An 11389-nucleotide genomic window follows, 5' to 3' on the forward strand; every position below is an offset into this window, starting at 1 on the left:
GACTCTTTACTATTATTGTGGATGGGGCTTACGCCCCAGGTTCTTAGAGCTTTGAGTCATGTGGGAAGTAGTGAGGCTTGATGCTACTCGTGGGATCTCAGTACCTTGATGAAAAGAAACCAAATCATATTTTCGAACTCACCAAAGCATTATATGGACTTAAACAAGCCCCTAGAGCTTGGTATGACATGTTGAGTACATTCCTAATGAACAGTGACATTTCGAGATGAATGATTGATACATCTCATAGAGAGGATTTATTGATTGTTCAAGTCTATGTTGATGACATCATCTTTGGAGCATCAAATGAAAAATGTAAGGACTTTTCAAAACTCATACAAATGAAATTTGATATAAGTTTGATAGGGGAACTTAGATTCTTTCTTGGTCTTCAAGTAAAACTACTTGAGATAAATGCTTGTCATTGATCAATTACTTAAAATTAAAAATCGATTACTACAAATCAAATAGTTAAAATTAACAATTATATTTGATTATTAATGAGGAAATTAAAAATACACAAATTAGAATATATTGTTCCAAGTAATACCCGTGACAATTTTTTGTCATTGATCAATTAGCTAAAAAATGGTCATTCACTACTTAATAATAAAAATATTAAATTAGTTTTTAGTCCCTATAAATTTTTGAAATTTCATTTGTAGTCCTATAAAAAAATTACACATTTTAGTTCCTAAAAAATTATTATGCAAGTAGTTTTAGTCTATACTAAAACATCAATATAAATTTTTGAATCATATTTTTTGCAGACATATTTACAACACTATCAAAAGTTCTTCCATAAAAAATGAGTTCAAAATTCGATTTCTAAGTCTATATTTTTTGTACATCGTAATCATATCACATTTAAAAGATTTATACTTAATTTATCCCAACTTATAAAAATTCTAAATTTGTGTGTACGACTTTCAATAATGTTCTAAATTTTCTTGTAAAAATTCATTCAAAAATTTTAAAGTTGAAGGATGTTACGTTCTAGAAAAGACTAAAACAATTTGTAAAATAATTTTGTAGGGACTAAAAATATAATTTTTTTTATATAGAGACTAAAAATATAATTTTTTTATATAGGGACTATAATCTTATTTAACCCTTAATTAAAAGATAAAATGTATTTTATTAGTGTTATCATTTTTTTCTAGATAAAAAGTGTGAGGAATACTAGAACAACTAAATATAATTTAAAGTACATATTATACACAAGACAAATGTTTACCACTAGTAAATTAGTAAAAATGAGATCTTTTACAAATCACCCATTAAAATATAGTAAAAAATGTTTATAAATTAACCATTAACATTTTCCTATTAAATGAATAGTAAAAATAAAATTAAAAAGAGAAATGTGTATAAAAAAACCATTAAAATATAATAAAAAAATGTGTATAAATTAACCACTACCATTTTCCTATTAAAAGAATAGTAAAACTAAAAGTTTATTTGATTATGAGTGTTTCTATTGATTTTAGATAAAAGTTTGCATAAAATGGACTTTACTAATTGTAAATTACTGAAAAAATTATACACAAACAAGACAAATATTAGTCACTAAATAACGAGTTAAGAGATAAATATGAATTTTATTATCATCATTTCTGATGAACTCATTTGTTACATAAAAGTGAAAAATGTTTTTTATAACTTTTAGAAATATGAGTTATTGCACCTATGTTTAGTTCTAATTTGTTACATTCTTGAATTGTTCTAAAAAGTTGTTTGGATAAGTAGGTGTAGTTTGTTAATTAATTAAGAGTTTTTTTTTTCATGAATAAAAAATAATTTTTAGTTAAATTGATGATGAGTTGTGTTTATCCCGTAGATGATCAAAGGAGCGAATAATTGTGGGCCTAGCTTGGAGTGATTTATGTCCATGATTTTGAGGGCATTTTAGCGAAGAATGAAGACACATTTATTGGACTAATACGGTGTCTTTGTTTTTTAAGGGGGACTGCAACCCTAATTTTAGCGTCTCCACCCACACTGATATCCATTTTTCATTGTCTCACTACAATCCATGACCGTCATCAATCTACCAGCACATTTTGGAGTCAATCTCATTTATTCTTGAAGATTTGAGCTATTAGGAGGTTGTACTACTGCTTATGTATGTTGAGTTTGCTGCCAATATCATTGTAGATCATATTTCCTCTTTGGTATCTTTCATTTGTTCATTGATTTGTGTTTAATCAACTCAATAATGTTTTTATCATATTTTATTTTTTATATTTAAGCTCAATGCGAACTAAATGTTTAATGAGGTTATAAAGAAGTATGAATTTTAAAAGACTAAGAGAGGGAGAGAAAGAGAGAAGAGACGAAGGAGAAAAAATATTTCTCAATAGGAAATACAAAGGTATTTTGGTATTTTAGATAGTTTGTCTAGTGGGCAAAAATATGTTTCATGGTAAAGGAAGGACAATAGTTACAACTTTTGTCTAGTCCTATGTCCCCCAGTTTGTCCAATCCCACAATCGGTTTTAACATCAAACATGTTACTTATAGACACAATCCATATGGATTCAATATATTTTACTACTTGACAAAAATCGTACACTTGAAGATTTCTCACATCAATGATCTTATCTATTTTGATGTAATGATAATCTATATTAAAACATTATGTGTTTAGAGTATGTGTTAAGTAATGAATTGATTATGTCTCTATGTGTGGTTAGTAAGTAAATGCTTAATGTTCGAAAAAATCATAGATAATTATTTCAATAATAAGGAATATTTTTCGTCACATGTGTAGGTAAATGTCCATATAAAAAATAAAATTCTACAGAGCAATAACCATTTTCAAAAAAATTAAATAGCATACACCCCACCACTTTTAATGTGAAAAATTTTCATCTAAGTGAGTGAATAAAATTCAAGGGACCTAATCATGTAAAACCTTCCACTGTAATAAGTAATGGGTACACCAGAGTCATCATAGTAACACGAGAGAACCTCAATCAACAAATATGTATCACCATAGGTAGAAACCAAGTAATATCAAACAATCTTTCACTAAAGTTGATATTCCAAACTAATTCACAAATAATGTAAAACTACCGACAATAATATACTAAAGTTGTAGTCTAAATAGAGCAGTTTTCTATACACCCAATACTACCTAAACCCAAATTTCTTCTCCTTTTCTCTATTGTCATTGATCACGAGCTGCTTCTTTTATTTTCTTTACTCGCAGCTAATGTAACCACTTTCTTGCCTTTTAAAATAGTGTAACTACAACACATATACCAACCATGGGCCAAGCCCATTAAGCCGCCCAATCACTTGCCTTTCATTCATTAATAATAATAATAATAATAATAATAATAATAATAATAATAATAATAATAATAATAACAACAACAACAATAATAATAAAATTAGTGGTAAAACTATTGGGTCCCACTTGGAGAGTGAATTCATTCAACAAATCTCCCCTTCACGATTCAAGTGAGAAAGTAATATTCATCAATGTCAGCTTTCTAACGGCAACAAATCATCTTTGACATAACCAAGGTCTTTATCATCATATTTGAACAATTCTCCTCACTATGGATTTTCTCAATATAAAATGACTTTGTCTTCAGTGCGTCTCATATTTGTTGGACTTTAGTCCTCTTAATCCTAGTTTTGACATAATTAACAAACATACAATGTTCATACATCATATGATAAATCTAACATTTTAATTGAGCAAGATTTCAGGAACAACAATCCAATCCTACACACTTGAAACAAATTGCTTGGAACACAAGAAATCAACAAAAGTTGACTTTTGACTGAGTAAATCGATTGGGAAATCGATTTCATAACAAAGGTGTAAGGAAACATAACTGTTTGTGATTATATAATCAATTGGGCAATCGACTGACACAATTAGAAATGAAAACTGCACAAGTCAGTGGCACCCTGTTTTACAGGCTAATCGATTGACAAATCGATTGTACACTTCACAAAGTAAACCTGATTGAAACAAATCGATTAGGAAATCGATTGTACAAGTCACAGTGACACTCCAGTTTTGAGGGTAATCGATTGGCAAATCGATTGCTTAAGTACTATTTGCAAAATAAGTTCACCTGTGACAAACACAATCGATTGGACAATCTATTGTGAAAATTTCAATCATGTTAAGTTTGGTTGCAATCGATTGGGAAATCGATTGAACTAAATATCAGGTAAGAACTTTTCAGGCAAATACAAACAAATCGATTGGCACTTCGATTAACATCAAAATAGCTAAGTCACTGTCTTGAACACAATCGATTGGCAAATCGATTGAAAGAACCTTTTTGAAATCACAGTGAACTTTGAGCTTGTGGCCAAATCGATTCTGAGTATTTGTAAATCGATTATGAGACTTAATAAATCGATTAAGTAATCGATTCGTGTGATTTTTACTTTGCACAAAACACCTGCAATCGATTACGAAATCGATGCATATAAGTCTTAACATAATCACTGAAAAGAGTTTGTTTAAAGAATCGATTGGTAAATCGATTGGCTTATGTAGTTTCAAGATTCAAGAAAAACAAGACACGCGATAATCGATTGGCAAATCGATTAGACCTGTTTTATTACTTTAAGAAATCGATTGGCAAATCGATTTATTAAGATGTTTTTCAGAAACTATATAAACTGTCTTCAATCATTCTCTAAATAACAATCTGATAAACACTTTGAATATTCTTGATATACAAAAGAACTCTCAATAACACTTTGTTAACATACTGAGATTGCTTTTTCAGATCACAGCCAAAAAGATCATCAATAATCATTGAGAGAGCTGAAAAATTATTCTTGAGAGAAAAGACAATGTTCTCATTAACAATCCTTGAATATCCAGATTCGTGAGAAGTCGCATTGATCAAGATTGAAGACTTCTTTTAATCTGTTTGTAACAATACTTTGAAACGAAACGAAAGCGAGAAAGCCAGCTAGAAACTGGTGGCTACCTTTTGGGTGAGAGAGCTCAACAAGAAGGAGTCGTACTTTGATTCTGTGTTAGACTGCTGAGTGTCTACAAGGATCAGAGGGTGATCAATAGAAAATAGATCATTAGAGATAGATAGGTTTCGGGGATGAAACTGGACAATCTGTAATTGATTCTTTCTATTGGAGAGAAAAAGCTGAAATCCAGTTGGATTGTCAGGACTGGATGTAGGTTGTCTCGTTGACAACTGAACCAGGATAAATTCTTGGTGCAATCTTCTCTAACCCTTAACTCCTTTAATTTTCTATCTTGCAATATTTGTATGTGTGATTAATATTAGATGCATGTTAAACATATTCTGTGTTAGGTAATATTGTTTAAACTGGAAATTTGAGTCGCATGCATCTTGGTTAATCTCTCATAAATCTAATTGTAATTGCTAATCTTGTATGCCGCAATTTAATTCCGCTGTGTGTATGAAATTGATTTAATTTCTTAAAGAACTGATACATTCCGATTATTTCGAGGTCATAATAATCAACAATTGGCCTCAGAGCTTGACTTTTCGAGAGGTAAAACTCATAAAAGGAATATGGCCTCAAACGATTTTCTGGGAGAAGGCGCATCATTAGCAAGACCTCCAGCATTCAACGGAACAACTTATATGTACTGGAAGCACAGGATGCTGATATTCCTGGAAGCCAGTGGCATAGACATCCTTGACGCTGTTGAAAATGGCCCATACATTCCCAAGATTGCAGGAACAAATGACTCAATGATTCCCAAGCCTAGAGCCGACTGGTCTGACGACGACAAAAAGAAGGTTGGTTTTAATGCAAAAGCAAAGAACATTATAACGTCCGCTCTATGTGTGCAGAAGAATTTTTTAGAGTATCAAACTGCAAGTCAGCAAAAGAGATGTGGGACATCCTTCAAGAAACGCATGAAGGTACGACTGACGTAAAAAGAGCACGTGTGAATACGCTTATGCACGAATATGAATTATTTAGCATGAAGAAAGACGAATCCATCAGCGATCTGCAGACCAGATTCACACACATTGTAAACAACCTTCACGCCCTGGGAAAACAGGTGGATAATGAACAGCAGATTGGAAAAATTATGAGGTGTCTAACCAGAGAATGGCAGCCCAAAATAACTGCCATAGCTGAATCTAAAGATCTAGCAAAGATGACAACAACAACCTTGTTTGGAAAACTAAGGGAACATGAAATGGAACTGCATCGGCTGAACGAATCAGAAATGGAAAGCAGGAAAAAGAAAGGATTATCCTTGAAAGTACAAGCCCATCAATCGAAAACTGAATCAGATAGCTGCTAAGATGAATCCAGTAGTGAAACTGAAGAGCCTGAAATCGGGTTGCTTGTCAAGAAATATAAGAAATTTCTGAAGAAGAAAGATAACAAATTCAGAAAACCATCCAGCTCCAAGACTAGTGACAACAAGACAATCACATGTTATGAATGTGGTAAGACTGGTCACATAAAGTCAGAATGCTACAAATTGCAGAACAAGAATAGAGCTACAAAACCAAAAGGCAAGGAACCAGTCACCAAAACCAGAAAAGCTTATATTGCATGGAATGATAATGATGATTCCTCTGCCTCTTCGGATGAAGAAGAAGCGAATCTGTGTCTCATGGCTAATACTGATTCAGAATCAGAAAATGAGGTTAGTTCACAATCTAATCCAACTTATGATGAACTACAAGAAGCTTTTAATGAACTGCATGATGATTATGTGAATTCCATAAAACAGTTGTTAAGCACAAAGAAAATGCTTGAACAAATGAAAATTGAACATAAAGAAATTGAAAATTTATGTGAACAACTGAAAAAGGATTCGCATGAAAAATCTGCAAAATGCATTGAACTTGAGAATAATGTTGCATCATTAAAAATTGATTTGTTGAAATTTGCTAATAGTAAAGATAAACTGAATGTCATACTTAGCAATCAAAGACATGTTCATGAAAAATCTGGTTTAGGATATACACCAAATATGCATGTTAAAAGAAATAAAAACATATATGGTATTGGTTATATGCAAACCAGAAATGTCAAACATGGTCAAAAATCTGCTATTGCTAAGAGTATGTATGACATCTTTACTAAACCAAACAAACATTCATCCTTTGATGGCAAATGTCATTTCTGTTGCAGAAAGGGACATTTTGTGTCAAATTGCAAATTTAAAAAATTAGCCAATAGAGGATGGAAGCAAGTTTGGATAGCAAAGAAATCTGTGTTTGACACTAACCATCCAGGACCCAATTTAAATTGGGGACCTAAAACAAAATTCTGATTGTATGTTGCAGGTGTGCTTGACATCCACGAAGCATTCATGGTATCTAGATATCGGATGCTCAAAGCACATGACTGGTGACAAATCCAAATTCCTGTCCTTAACATTAAAGGAAGGAGGCTTTATCAAATATGGTTACAACAACAGAGGAAAGATCATTGGAATTGGTGACGTAGGCAATGAATCAACTGCAGTAATCAAAAATGTGTTATATGTTGAAGGAATAAAGCTAATTGGGGACAGAATTAACAACATTTACATGTTGGATTTCAATTCTGTACCAAGTGCAGTATGCTGCTTGTTATCCAACTCAGATGAAACATGGCTTTGGCATAAAAGAATTGCTCATATACACATAAATCATTTGAATAAACTTGTCAGCAAACAGTTAGTCTTAGGTCTACCAAATAGGAAGTTCTCTAAAGATAGACTGTGTGATGCATGTGAGAAAAGTAAACTGGTTAAGACTCCATTTCCCTCTATAGACTTGGTTAGAACAAATAGAGTTTTACAACTAGTTCACATGGACCTTTTTGGACCTGCCCAAGTTAAGAGTTTAGGTGGAAACCTGTATGGATATGTGCTGGTTGATGATTATTCTAGATTCACATGGACTTACTTTTTAGCTCATAAAAGTGATACATTCTCTGTTTTCAAAAAGTTTGCTGCTTTAGTACAAAATGAGAATGATCTGAAAATTGTTTCAATAAAAAGTGATCATGGAGGTGAATTCCAAAATGATGCTTTTCAAAATTATTGTGAACTACATGGAATCAACCACATATATTCTGCCCCTAGGACACCACAGCAGAATGGGGTAGTGGAGAGGAAAAATAGATCCCTAGAAGAGTTAGCTAGGACCATGCTTAAGGACTCCAACCTACCTAAGTACTTTTGGGCAGATGCAATTAGTACAGCCACTCATGTTGTAAATAGAGTTCTCATTAGGCCCCTGCTTAGGAAAACACCCTATGAGCTTTACAAGGGTAGAAAACCAAACCTTTCCTACTTTAGAATCTTTGGTTGTAAGTGCTTTGTGTTGAACAATGGCAAAGAACACCTAGGAAAGTTTGACCCTAAGGCAGATGAAGGTATCTTTTTAGGATATTCCCAAACTAGTAAGGCCTATAGAATCTACAACAAAAGAACAAAGACCATAGAAGAGTCAGTTCATGTAAAGTTTGATGAATTATTTACAGAAAACTTGAACAAAACTCCTTCTAAGGTTGATGACTTTTTGGACGAAGTTGTAGAATCTGAACCACTAGAACAACCTATAGCTGACCCTCCAACTAGTTCAGACTTTGTAGAACCTATAGAAACCTGTGAGTTGCCTAAGGAATGGAAGTTCAACAGAAACCACCCTTTAGACAACATTATAGGCGATATCTCTAAAGGTGTTGCAACTAGGAGAAACCTTAGTCAGTTTTGTAACTTTACAGCCTTTGTATCTCAGATTGAACCTAAGAACATTAAGGAAGCCCTGTTAGATAGTGAGTGGATACTTGCTATGCAAGAGGAGTTAAACCAGTTTGAGAGAAACAAGGTGTGGAGTTTAGTACCTAGGCCAGAGGGTAAGCATGTCATAGGAACCAGATGGGTGTTCAGAAACAAGTTGGATGAGAATGGTGTGATAACAAGGAACAAAGCTAGACTAGTAGCCAAGGGTTATAGTCAAGAGGAGGGAATAGATTTTGATGAAACCTATGCCCCTGTAGCTAGATTAGAAGCCATAAGAATTTTATTGGCTTATGCTTGTATAATGGACTTTAATCTTTATCAAATGGATGTGAAAAGTGCCTTTCTCAATGGTGACCTTCAAGAGGAAGTTTTTGTTAGCCAAACACCTGGTTTTGAAAATCCTGATTTTCCTAATCATGTGTATAAGCTCTCAAAGGCCCTCTATGGGTTAAAACAAGCTCCAAGAGCTTGGTATGAGAAGCTCAGCAATTTCCTTATTCAACAAAACTTTTTAAGAGGAAATGTTGACAAGACCCTTTTCACAAAAACTACTGGAAATGATATCTTGCTTGTCCAAGTATATGTTGATGACATAATATTTGGATCTACAAATAATAAACTGTGCAAAGAATTTGAAAATTTGATGAAAGGTAAATTTGAAATGTCAATGATGGGTGAACTGTCATATTTCTTGGGATTTCAAATTAACCAAAGCAAGCAAGGCATTTTCATTAGTCAATCTAAATACTGTTCTGATTTGATAAAGAAATTTAACTTTGAAAATCTTAAGTCCATTGATACACCCATGAGTCAAGGAAATTTCTTAGACCGAGATGAGAAAGGTAAACCTGTAGATGTTACTAGATTTCGTGGTATGATTGGATCTCTGCTCTACCTTACAGCAAGCCGACCAGACATCATGTTCAGTGTTTGTATGTGTGCAAGGTATCAATCAAATCCAAAGGAATCTCACTTCAGTGCAGTTAAGAGAATTTTCAGATACTTGGTAGGAACTAAAAGTCTTGGATTGTGGTATCCAAAAGGATCAACATGTACATTGATTGGTTACTCAGATTCAGACTTTGCCGGTTGTAAACTCGACAGGAAAAGTACCTCAGGAACTTGTCATCTGCTTGGAAATTCTCTAGTGTCTTGGTTCAGTAAGAAGCAAACAAGCATTGCGTTATCTACTGCTGAAGCTGAATATATTGCAGCTGGGAGCTGTTGTGCTCAGATTCTGTGGATGAAACAGCATTTATTGGACTTTGGTGTTGATTTGGGAACAGTACCTATCATGTGTGATAACACAAGTGCAATAAGTATAACCAAGAATCCAGTAATGCACTCCAGGACCAAACACATTGAAGTAAGACATCACTTTATAAGAGACCACTTTCAGAATGGAATTATTAAGCTTGAGTATGTTAACACTGCGGAACAGTTAGCTGACATCTTCACAAAAGCTTTGCCAAGAGAAAGTTTTCTGCATATAAGGATGAAACTAGGGATCATTGATCCTAGTGAAGTATGATTTTTTTTTTTATTCTGGTATTTTCAGTAATGTTTTCCAGTTAAATCGATTTGGAAATCGATTACCAGCATGGTAAATGGTTTATAAAATCGATTTGGGAATCGATTACTTTGGCCCAGACTTCAAAGTTCAGAAAATGTTTTTTAAACTTTCCCGAGCGTCGATTTGGAAATCGACTAGTTCAGTATTCAACATTAAGACAATCGAATTTGGAATCGATTAAGTAAAACTGGAACTCGATTTGAACATCGATTTGAAATATGACCGTTATGATTTTTTTAAGCCGTTGAACACAATCATTACTAAATCGATTGAGGATTCCCAGCAACGGTAACCTAACCGATTTGGAAATCGATTTACATGGTTAAGAGTATAAGTAGGAACAGTTCTAAATCGATTTCTGCATTGCATTTTCCAGACCTTCACTGTTTTTTTTGTCTGCTTCATTCTTCTGTCTCTGCATCTGTTAGTACATTCAATCTACATTCTACCTACATTTAATCTACATCAAGCTACGAGTATGGCACGCGTGAAACAAACCAAGGCTCGTACTCCTTCACCTTCATCTTCTTCTACAAGTGAAACACCTTCACCCCCACCCACTCTAACAAAGAGAGTACCAATACCCACTCATAAAATTCTTGCCAAAGACAAGGGCAAGGCTCCTGCACCCATCCAAGAGAAGACTAAGAAACGTAAGGAACCCCCAACAGAAAAACTCATGGCTGATGCCATGAAAGTAATCTCTCAAAAGAGGAAGAAGAAACCTATATCTTCACCCCCTCCCAAGAAAGTCCTTGCACCAAAGGAAAAGGAGGCACAACCCTCTATACCAGCAGACTTTGTAAAGAGAAAAATCCATGAGGCGAGAACTATGGATTTTGCATACTTTGATAATGTTGAATTCACGTTTCAGAATCATCTCAGATTTCATGGACTTGAGAGCTTTCTTTCATCTACACTTGATAGTTACCCAAGGCTGATAAGGGAATTTTACTCTACTTTCAAGTTGACTGAAGAAGGGTTTACTGCTCAAGTTAAAGGAAAAAGGATTGCTATGTCCTTTGATGATTTCTCTACCTTGTCAGGATTACCATTTTACGGCAAGTCTATCGATGGCA

The sequence above is a fragment of the Cicer arietinum genome, chromosome 2 (genome assembly GCF_000331145.2).
Source record: "Cicer arietinum cultivar CDC Frontier isolate Library 1 chromosome 2, Cicar.CDCFrontier_v2.0, whole genome shotgun sequence".
Classification (NCBI taxonomy): domain Eukaryota; kingdom Viridiplantae; phylum Streptophyta; class Magnoliopsida; order Fabales; family Fabaceae; genus Cicer; species Cicer arietinum.